This window comes from Dryobates pubescens, chromosome 1, assembly GCF_014839835.1.
Source record: "Dryobates pubescens isolate bDryPub1 chromosome 1, bDryPub1.pri, whole genome shotgun sequence".
Lineage (NCBI taxonomy): Eukaryota > Metazoa > Chordata > Aves > Piciformes > Picidae > Dryobates > Dryobates pubescens.
This window is the reverse complement of record NC_071612.1, coordinates 38,195,885-38,208,003: the sequence shown is the minus strand read 5'-3', so window position 1 is coordinate 38,208,003 and position 12,119 is coordinate 38,195,885.

Genomic DNA, 12,119 nt, shown 5'->3' with positions numbered 1-12,119 from the left:
GGGCAAGAATTTCTTCCTCATGTCTAATCTAAATCCAGCTTTTCTGCTCTGTAGCCATTACCCTTTGTTCTGTCACACCATGCCTTTGTCAAAAGTCCCTCTCCAGCTCTCCTGCAGCCCCTTCAAATACTAGAAGGCTGCTAGAAGCCGTCCCCAGTTCCCTTCTCCAGCCTGAAGAACTCCTACTCTCTCATTGCACAAAGAGATAAAGAAGAATCATTCATGACCTCAGAGTACTAATATCTCCACTTCTAGTAGTATATTTAGACAATTTGCACTCTGGAATTAATTTTTCTCTCCCTCAGTGTTTACTTTTAAGTTTTAATAGCATTCTCCTGATGATCAAATCTCAGTTTGGGCCTTATCCCTGGAAGTGACGCCACACCATATGATGAGAAATATCCCTCAAAGTATGTGAGTGGTAGAAATGACCATTTTTTCATCCCTTTCTTTCTGAACAGAAGATTATCCAAGTGACCAAAGGCAGATATCATCCTCACAGGTAAGAACAGGAGTTCAGACACTTCCATGACTTCCTTAAAAAGCTGTTCAATCACCTCAGACAGCAGGTCACCCAGCTGAGACAAGAACAGACAGCAGTTGATGGCTAACCTTTGTCTCAAGCATGAGTGGATTCGTGCCAGTGAGTGAAGTCTCCCTTTTCCCCTGTTCCCCATCCTCAGTGTTGCATTGATTTATGAAAAAAATGCAACTCTGAAGTCAGCTAACCATAGCTCTTGAGCAGTCAATGAATTTATGCAGAAACCTATCAAATAAACAGGTTTGCTAGACATTAGTTTAAAACAGATTTTTTTCTGAGGTAGAAAATACCTTAATTATATTTTTTTTTTGTCCTAATTGCTATTTGTAATGAAATATTGAGCAATCCTCAAACTCTACATGGTCTAATTTAACTGACAGATTGTCAAACATCTTTATTGAATTAATTGCAATGAAGCGACTTTGCACAAGTCTGCTTTCAGAGTAAGAGAAAGAGCTAATATTCCTCAGAAATTGGCAAGAAAATCCTTTGTATTACTAATGCTTCCTGGCCTGGAATGTGTTTAGTTCTAGGAAAACATTAATTCTGGTTCAGCACACATCCAGAGTAATAAGCTTGAGCTTCCACTCTGCATTCTCCTTTGGGAGTCTGAATATAGGACTTCAGATAGACTTCTAAAGATGCTCTCACCCTGCTCCAAATCGACCACTGTACTGCTACTTAAGCTTAGCTGAGCACTACAGAATGAAAGAGAAGTTTCAAGAACAAAAAAGGGAGTTCTGGACCATGTCAAATTTCTCATCCTGCAACTGGGAACCTGAGATAGCTGAATTTCCTGCTAATAATATCAACCTTAACTGCCCACAGCTATGAAGACTTGTATTCCCTTGACTACTTCAACAATATTCACAGAATCACAGAACTGTCAGGGCTGGAAGAGACCTCAAAGATCATCTAGTTCCAACCCCCCTGTCCCAGGCAGGGACACCTCACACTAGATTAGGCTGCTCAGAGCCCCATCCAGCCTGGCCTTAAAAACTTCTGCTGTCTTCTACCCAGTTTTACATCTGACAGTCAATTAGGAGTCATATAATAAAGATGATAGCAACTGATGATAGTAAAATAGTGGCAATGGTAGTAATAAATAAAATGTTTTGTGGCTGGAGAAACTAGAATAAATTGTTTGTAACCTCATAGGTCAATAGTTCTCTTATAGTTCAAATGATTCAGGAATTTTTTTCTGTGTGTATATATATATATATATATTTGCAGAAGGACCTTAACAGCCAGGACAGATGGGCACAGTCCAAGGGTATGAGATTTAACACATCTAAGTGCCAGGTTCTACACATTGGCCACAACAACCCCATGCAGTGCTACAGGCTGGAGTCAGAGAGGCCGGAGAGCAGCCAGGCAGAAAGGGACCTGGGGGTACTGCTTGAGAGTAGGCTGCACATGAACCAGCAGTGTGCCCAGGTGGCCAAGAAGGCCAAGGGCATCCTGGCCTGCATTAGGAATAGTGTGGCCAGCAGGAGCAGGGAAGTCATTGTGCCCTGTACTCAGCACTGGTTAGGCCACACCTTGAGTCCTGTGTCCAGTTCTGGGGCCCTCACTTTAGGAAAGATGTTGAGTTGCTGGAATGTGTCCAGAGAAGGTCAACAAAACTGGTGAGGGGTTTGGAGCACAAGCCCTATGAGGAGAGGCTGAAGGAGCTGGGGTTGCTTAGCCTGGAGAAGAGGAGACTCAGGGGTGACCTTATTGCTGTCTACAACTACCTGAAGGGGGGTTGTAGACAGGTGGGGGCTGGTCTCTTCTCCCAGGCAACCAGCACCAGAACAAGAGGACACAGTCTCAAGCTGCACCAGGGGAGGTTTAGGCTGAATGTTAGGAAGAAGTTCTTCACAGAAAGAGTGATTGGCCGTTGGAATGTGCTGCCCAGGGAGGTGGTGGAGTCACCATCACTGGAGGTGTTTAGAAAGAGACTGGATGAGGCACTTGGTGCCATGGTTAAGTTGATTAGATGGTGTTGGGTGATAGGTTGGACTTGATAATCTCAAAGGTCTTTTCCCACCTGGTTAATTCTATTCTATTCCAAAAGCATTCTGTGAAATATAATATTTTTTTGCCTTTTATAAGAAATTAATTGAATTATTTTGGTTTAACATAGTCTTTTTGCTTACCATAAGTTTCTAGTGTTAACATAGCAAGAGAGTTTAGATATTACAGAATGGTTTTGGTCTTTCCTTTATATTAATGCTCGTGCTTTAAGATAAGGATTATGTCAAGGTTTAGAATAAAACAGTTATTACATTAGGAAAAAAGCTAAATTGGCAAGAGTTCAAGGATTAAGTTTTCAAACATACACTGTATATTAGATCAGGTACTAGATTTCTATAGCAGATAAACAAAAAGTTGTGACCCTTTTAACAGATAACTTGATACAGCTGCTAGAAAGAAAGATCACTATTGCTATTTTGCAATCATGAAATTGCCAAAAGAAATTAAAACAGATAACAGCCCTGCCTTCACAGCACAAAATATACAATTATTTTACAGCAGTGGCAGATTTGGCACAAGACAAATGTTTCCTACAACATCACAGCACAGGCAATATTCAAACATGTTCATGCTACATTGAAACGCCTGCCTTAATAAAAAAGGAGGAATTCTCCAGACACATCACACAGGGAGATTCAGCCTAGTAAGGGCCAGTAGATGTGTTTGCATAGGAAAGGGATGTGCTTGTGTTTTGTCACCTACAGGTGCTTGGTAGATACAAGCAAGAAAAGTCAAGCTATGTCATAAGCTGAAAATATTAATTCCACAACCCAGTTCCATGAATGTCTCAGATGACAATGCAGAAATCATCACATAGGCGAGGCACTCCTGGGAACTCCACAGCCACCAGCATCTTTTATGCACTGCTACGCCATGTTGTGGTTATTCTGCTCATGCAGATCTGTCTCTACCTTGCCATGCTAGTCACTTTTTACCAGATCAGGCAGATGTGGCTCTGCATTGACAGCCAGGTGAAAGGAGAGGGACTGAGTAAGCACCTCTGTGTTTGCTGCCAAGAATCTCTAGCTCCACTGTTGACTGCAACCCAGCAGGCATTGAGCGGTGGAGACACATGCCATATCAGACCCTGATGGGGTGATGACTTTCTCTGCTATAAAGAGAGCCATGTAGGAAGGGAGGGCAGGCCAAACAGCCTACAGCTGGCACAAGTGCCAGGCACCTAAAGCCCCCTGCCCTCGATGAGGATGGGGGTAAGAAAGAGCCCTAGGCATTTTTGGGTAGACCCTCAGGTGGGGAGAAGGGAAGTGTTGAAGGGCTGTGCTGTAAGGGACTGTGTACACTTCAGGATTCTTTGCCACTATGCTTTGTAGTTTCTGTAAAACACTAATTGCTTTTCCATTTAAACTTTCCATCACTTTCCAGTCCATTTGTGTGAGTGTCATTCTTTGGTCCCTCTTGGGGCAACAGAGGATCTGTACAGCTTCAAACCAGGACACAATGTCGAAATGCAGACCAGTGACAAGTGGTGCCCCTCAGGGATAGGTTCTGGGACCAGAGCTGTTTAACATCTTCATCAGGGACACAAACTGTGGGATGGAGTGCACCTTCAGCAAGATTGCTGATAACACCAAACCGTGTGGCTCAGTTGACACTCTGCATGCACCTGTAAGCCTCCTTTGGCCTGTGGCTACCCTGGTGCAGGACAAGGTTGGAGCTGCACGTGAAGCTTCTCCTGCACGTGGTGCACTGGTAGGACTCCGTCCTGGTGAGTCTCCGTCCTGGTGAGTCTCCGTCCTGAGACTGCAATGTAAAAGGAATCTCACACATTACAGTTTCTCTTCTAGACACCTCTGTTCTTCCTCAAAAGGTATTTTCAAAGTGGTATTCTGAGGCATTTCATTCCTCCAACAGCTTAGGTCACCACTTTGGAGTATGCTTTCTCTCTGATATTCTGATGACAATTTGTGCTCTTCTGTGTCACCAAGTTTTTCCCAGGCATGAGTCTCCATTTTTTAGCTCAAGACTATCAACCATTGCAGATAAGGGGGGGGGGGCGGGGGTGGGGAGGGGAAGTAATTTATTATTGTTTGCAAACAGCAGATTTCATTCTTTTCTACCTGCATTTTGGATCTAGGTAGTAGAATGGAGTAGAGTAGCATGAAAATGCTTTGAAACAGAGTGGTATGAAAACATAATAGTGTAATCAAACCTTAGGTTTAGCCACTTCAGAATGGTGAATCTTTTACCCTCAGATTTTAGAATATAATTTGCAGTTGCAGTGAAGGTAATGTTGAGTATTTTAGAGCCCAAATAAAGATTTTGAAGCCAGCACATTGGTGACTTTCTCCCTGTTGCACTCTCACTTCAAGAGTTTATTTGCAGATATTTCTCAAGTCCCAGTGGAAATTACTTTTTAACAGGTCCTTATTTTCTCTGAGCTCATGTAAGGGAAATAATCTTTTTACTTTGAGAATGACATTGATTTTGAAATGAAAGGTTCACCAAGAGTATAGATATGACAGAAATAGGTAACTAATAACTCATCTGTGCATGTATTTCTTAAATCTCCTGCATTAAATGGAGAAGACTTACTTGCACCTTGAATTTGTAAGCAGGAATGGTCATTATGTTTTCTGTAAAGTACTTCCTAACTAAAACTGCAGCTTGGTCAGATGGTTTCAGTATGACAGTCAAACTACTTTGTTTTTCCACAGGAATTTTAGGGGAAAAAAAAAAATCATTTCAATTTTTCCCCCTCAGACTTTTGGTTCTTCAGTTGATAAAGTAGAATTAATCATATTATATTTAAGTTTTCATCAAAGCACACCTGTAGGTTTGAGTTACCTAGCTTGCTACTTTGTGACAACTTGTATGCCTGAGCCTTAAGCTTTTCTTTTTTCTTGGGAGGCTGCTTCTGTGTTTCAGCATAATTCATGGCAGGCTCAGGCCTCCAGTTCCCACTTGGCAGGTAAAAGGAATGAAGTCCTCTTGTAGGTACTAAGGCTGACCTACTTCACTTTGTGTAACAGTCATGGGGATTTCATGGGCTCCTAATACTTTCATAGCTCATCACCCACCCTTCACAAAATCCCTTACTGGATTATCATCCCCTAAAGCTCTGAGTTGTCTCCATGAAAAATTGCAGGTGATTGCACTTTGGGAAAAAACTAAGATGCCAAAACATTAAAGGTCTACTGTAGACAAGTTATCACAGCAAGAAGGACCCAAAGGCCTGGCATTGCTATGGTTTCCCTCCTGCCTTAGGGATAAAAACTTCACATTCAGAATTTGAGTGGCCCTAGATAGAAACTTTATGCTGGAACAGTCTCCTGGACCATGTTCCCAGACCCAGCTCTTCTGCAGGAACTATTGGATCACAGATACACCCTTGATCTGCTCCTCTGCCTTCAACTTGTAACTCATTTGCATATAACCCCCAGGAAACCCTCCCAGCCCACTGAAAGTGGAATTGTCTGAACCATGGGTGCTGTTTCTCCACACTGACATTCTCCTCTTGCAGAACTGCTGCCTTCACTCTGCTGTGATCTCTACTGCCTGCACTGTTCAGGTTTCTGGAAAACTACCAGCTATTTCTAGATGACAAGCAAACTTCACCCATCCAAAGTTCTCCAAATAACCATTACTAAGCTTGAAATGTGGCAGCTGCAGACATGAGGGGAGGGATGAAAAACCTGCTGGCAGCAAGCGTCTTGACATCTTGCCATAATTCTACAGCATGGTTAATCACTCCATTGATATGGAGCCTACTTTTCTCAGAAATTAATGACAGTGTCTTGTCAATTCACACATTTCCCAGTTTATGTCAGTCTCCTCCCACATTTCAGAGCTAAACCTGCCTCTACTCTCCATTATATTAAAACACACCCTAACTTTCCACTTCTGGCACTACACTCCATGTAGCAGGTAGCCTTTGCTTCCTCACAAATTGCACAGGAGTTGCTGAGCCTTAGCGTTTGATACCTGGTGAAGATCGATCAAATCTGCTCTTCCATCTGAGTCAGCAGCAGCAGCAAAGAGTATTGATGGACTGGCAAAGGCAAGAAAATATAGGCAAGTCAAGAAGCATCACCTGAATGAGTCAGAAAAGGAAATTAAATAAAGCCAATTAGATATTTTACTGCTAACTACCACAAGCCTAAAGAAAAAAAAAAAAAAGAAAAAAAAAGAAACAAACCAGAATTCCTTCATACAACAATCACCACAAGGCTCTGAAAGAAGCAGTTTTCACTGAAATCACATCACTGCTTAGCTAGAATGTCTGTCTTCCTTGGCTGTAACCCAAACACAAACCAGGCGATAATTCTGCAGTTTATGAAGCACCATTTACAAGTTGTTACACTTACACCACATGAATTTTCATTTAAGAAGCTGAATGACAGTCTGTACAACTCATGTTATATTTAGAGTATTTCAAAGAGCAGTTCACTGTGGAATTCCAAAAATGCATATTTTTCACTAGATAAAAAACTCAGCCCTAATTATTTCAGACAAAAGCTTTAATATAGAATTTAAGCACACGGAGTCATTTTGGTCGGAAGAGACCTTTAAGATCAAGTCCAACCATTATCTAACTATACCATGCCTGATGCTCCCTGCAGGGGGGTTGGGCTGGATGACCTTTAGAGGTCCCTTCCAACCTGGGTGATTCCGCAATTCTGTGCTAAACCATACCCCTCAGCACCACATCATGGTGTCTTTTAAACACCTCCAGGGATGGAGATTCAATCAGCTCCCCGGGCAGCCTGTTCCATGCTAGTAGAAAAATACATGTATATAAATACACACGTTAATAGAAAAAAAGGCCAACACATAAAAAGTATAGCACCTTTTTTAGCATCTCATTAATGATAATGCCACTTTACAGTATTTGAACAGCTCTTTCATGAGCCCATGAAGTTCTGTTATGCTATGCACATACTGTTGTATTACACAACTAACTTTAAATGTAGTATGCAAGAGCAATGAAATTAAAAGTACACATTTTCTCCTCACAGCTACTTGGAATTTGCATTTCCAAAAAGCTAAGTGCTCTCCCAGCTGCGACAGCTTCAAATCTATTAATACCAAACTGTCAGAATCAAGAAATGAGATACTGGATCTCCAGCCTCCACCACTGTGGCAGCTCTTATGAGCTCAGCTGTGGAAAATATGTAAAAACTGCTGGCCAGCAAATCCTGTCACTTGCACTTGCTATCTACTCCTCCATTAGCAACTGCAAGTCATATTTTAAAGTACAGTACGTTATGCTCTCTCAGCCTTGGAAAAGAAACTTGGCACACTGCTGCCAGAGATATCTTCAGGCTGACACAGCCCTGCAGTGGAGGGAAGCACATGCAGGTGCACTGGCGGAATGGAGACAGAAAACTTTGAAAGTTAAAAAAAAAAAATTAATAATTTGACTTCTTTAAGAAACTTTCTACCCAATTTGTCAATGCATTTCATAGCTTTGTCTATGTCTAAAGTCCTTGTAAAAGGACTTTAAGATCATCCAATCCAACTGTAAATGCAAGAAACTCCCCAGCAGGAGATCTCCAGGATGCCCCAAGGACCTCCCAGGGTAGGGCACAGGTACAACCTGTACCCAGCCAGCAGCTTCCCAGTTCCAGGGAAGGTGCAAGCTGGATATTAGAAGAGACCTCTTCACTGCAGGAGTTACTAAACACTGAAACAAGCTCCCCAAAGAGCTGGTCGAATTCCCATCCCTGGAGGTGTTTCAAAGCCACAGAGAGGTGGTGCTGAGTGGCATCATTTAGCACCAACCTTGGTAAAGTTATATAAATTGTGGGACTAAATGATATTAAAGGTCTTTTTCAACCAAAATGATTGATTCTGTATAACACACTGCCAAGCCCCAGAGGGCCACCACCAGCCTGGGGCACCCACATGGCTTGCAGTGACCTGAGCTCCCCACACATGACCCACCATGGTTGGGGGCGTCCAGAGCACTCTGGAGCCCTTCCACCCCAGTCTCATCACTCTGTACTCTGGGTTTGATTTCCCCTTTAGCTCTCCAGGGAAGGCCCTGAGCCCTCCTCAGCTGGGCAACTGCCCCAGCTGCAACAGCAGCTGCTGCTCTCTGCTCAGCCTCAAGCAGCCTTGAATTGTCAGTCTTTATTATTATTATTTAAACAGGAAAAAAGACAAGCAAGGTAAACAAGCAAACAAAAAAACCACACACACAAAAAAAAAGCCCACAAAAAATTAAATGCAGCAACAACAGAAAACATCAACAACAGAAACCTCTGTGTATTATAACTTAGATGCACGATGTATCTTCCTAATAATTTCTTACAGCACATTGTAAGCACTATAGTGTTAAAAATATGGTCTCTAAAACCAAGCAGAGACGACTGGAAGCAGGTGCAGCCCCCCCAGACAGACAAGCTAAAGCACCACAGGGTTCCTGTGACAGGGAAACAAGGCACCAAACCTCCCCCTTTCTGTTGTTTGTCTGGACCGAGGAGTAACGTTGCAAACTGATGCCCAGGCACTTCAGTCACACTTCAGTTCTGCAGGGATTACAGCCTTGAAGGAACCGTTCTGTGTCCCAGGCAGAACTCAAAAGGTCTGCCACGGCATTGTAAGAACTCCAGAGGACTAATTGCACAGCTTCAGAAGCCAGTTACCTGAAAGAAGAGGTCAGAATCCGGGGCCTCCCTAGAAATTTTACTCGGCTTTGTAGCATGTTACTGCGTTTTCCCTCTGACTCCTCCTGGCCCTGGGCACTTCGGGGACTGAAGATTTGATCCTTTGAAAGAGTGACTGCAAAACACTCCTGTTTCTAAGTCTAGCCAAGCTCTTCAGTCCCAGAGCTTCCTTCTCACATTCTACTTTCACCTGGACAAAGCTTCCATTCTCAGTTCACAGTTCTCAGTAAGGAAATGCAGGCTTCACCTCCATCCAGGGCTACCTAAACTAAAAAAATGTTCTCAGCCTCTTTCCCCTGCAAGCCTTGTGTCCAGATTCACTGCCCTCATTGTAGGTTTCTCTTTACCATGCACAAAGCTTAGGCCCCAAAAGGATTGCAGAGTATGACAATTTATTCATGAGAGCTTTCCACCTTGAGTCCTGTGTCCAGTTATGGGCCCCTCAGTTTAGGAAGGATGTTGACTTGCTGGAACATGTCCAGAGGAGGGCAACAAAGCTGGGGAGGGGTTTGGAGCACAAGCCCTATGAGGAGAGGCTGAGGGAGCTGGGGTTGCTTAGCCTGGAGAAGAGGAGGCTCAGAGGAGACCTTATTGCTCTCTACAACTACCTGAAGGGGGGTTGTAGACAGGTGGGGGCTGGTCTCGTCTCCCAGGCAACCAGCACCAGAACAAGAGGACACAGTCTCAAGCTGTGTCAGGGGAGGTTTAGGCTTGGTGTTAAGAAGAAATTCTTCATAGAGAGAGTGATTGGCCGTTGGAATGGGCTGCCCAGGGAGGTGGTGGAGTCACCATCCCTGGAGGTGTTTAGGAAGAGAATTGATGGGCTGTTTGGTGCCATGGTTAAGTTGATTAGATGGTGTTGGGTGATAGGTTGGACACGATGATCTCAAAGCTCTCTTCCAACCTGGTCTATTCTATTCTATTCTATTCTATTCCAAGGCCGCTTATCTCTTGACTACCACCAACCGAAGCCTCTTTTCATTTAGTCAGTTCTGTCACTCTGGAACCTCTGGAGATCACCTAGACCAACCCCCCTGTTAGAGCAGGTTCACTATAGCAGGCTGCATAGGAGCACATCCACGTGGGTTTTGAAAGTCTCTGGAGAAGACTCCACAATCTCTCTGGGCAGCCTGCTCCAGTGCTCGGACAACCACACAGGAAAGAAGTTTCTCCCTTAAGTTCAAGTGAAGCCTCCTGTGTTCCAGTTTGTAAATGTTGCCCCCTGCCCTATCACTGGACAACACTGAAAAGAGCCCAGCCCCATCTTCATGGCCTCCACCTTTCAGATATTGATAAACAGTCTTCTCTTTTCCAAACTAAACACTTCCAGGTCTTTTGGCCTCTCCTGGTAAGAGATGCTTTAGTCCCCTCATCATCCCTATTGACCCTCTATTGACCTCCCTCCAGTAGATCCCTGTCTCACTTGAACTGGGAAGCCAGGAACTGGATACAGTACTCCCAAGTTGCAGCACTGTCACCACATCAATGAGATTTGCCTTAGAGGCCTCTACATACTCATCTTCTTCATCAGACAGGGCACCTTCAGGAAGGAAACGTGCTAAAGGCAGCTCACATCTACTGCTTCCTTCAAGAGTCTATTGAATTGGGGTTTTATGCTCTATGGTAAGCAGAGCCACCTATTCACTCCCCCTTCTTCCACCACAGTAGTCTGACCTAACTCAGGGAGATGTTCAGTCTCTTGATGAACTCGGGGAGAGACATTTGCATCACCTGTTGATCCCCTCAACTGCTGATGGGCTGCTTAGGAAAACAAAGACCAGTCCCCTTTGTGTTGAGTTGCAATCAGGCTCTTTGCCACGTTGTTCCCTCAGCTTGATGGGCTCATCTGCCTGCCCATCTCCTGTGGGCATTCTGCCTTTTGTAGGTTTATTGATTAGTCAAGTCTTGCATTCTTTTCTTGAGTGAAAAAGAAATTAAAATATTTATTCTGGGTTTCAAAAGGTTAGATTGCTTCTAAATTAGCAGAAAGAGTAAAGAAACAAATACTCTGTGCAGATTAACTAGAGTTGAGGCCTAAGCTGGTTAACCTGAGAAGGCACTGGTGGGTACTCTTCCTGAGTAGGTAAACACTGGTCTTTTTTCTTTTTTTGGTCAAAACCTTGCAAAGCCAACAAGTATCTAATTATTATTCCCTTGCAATCCTGCACATGGTTTAGATATCTATTTTCTGTAGGGAATGGCAGCAGGTGTCATTATCTTCCATAAACATTCATCCCGTCTCTCCTCCAATGCTGCATGTGTATATATTTTCTTTCAGTTCATAAGGACTATTCCTTCTCTGTCCAATATTTCTATTTCTCTGCTACTACCTAACAAGGTTGGAATCACAATTACATTATTTCCATAAGTGTCCATTGAATTCTTAATCTATAATATTCAGATTATGGGGTGGTTTTTTTTGAAGGTTTGAGATTCTACAGGAATATTGACTTTATGAATATATTCATGAGGTTTCTGTGACAAACTTTCATTTAAAAATAATTTCTCTCCTGATTCTATCCTAGAATCAAATATCTGCTTTGAAAGAATGTAGCTCCAATTGTGCCCACATGGACAAATGATGAAGAAAAACATGAACTCTGCCCCCCCAAAAAATGCAAAAGGTGAGAAAATTGTGTACTTATGCAGTTTATGATAATAGAACGGGAAAATATAGCATGGGGCTTAACCATCCCACTGGAATTTCCACTGCTAAAGTAATTCTGGTATCTTCTAGGCTAGTAAAGGTACCTCCTTTGTGATGCACTGAAGCAGCAAGGCTTTTGTTAGGTTTAGGGCATTGTTTTGGGTTTGGTTCTTTGGGGTTTTTTGCTTGTTTGGGTTTTTTTAGGCGGGATTTTTTTGAAGGCATGGAATTAATCATCTATTTTTATCCCTGTAAAGTGCAGGGATCTGCTAGTTTGGAGAGC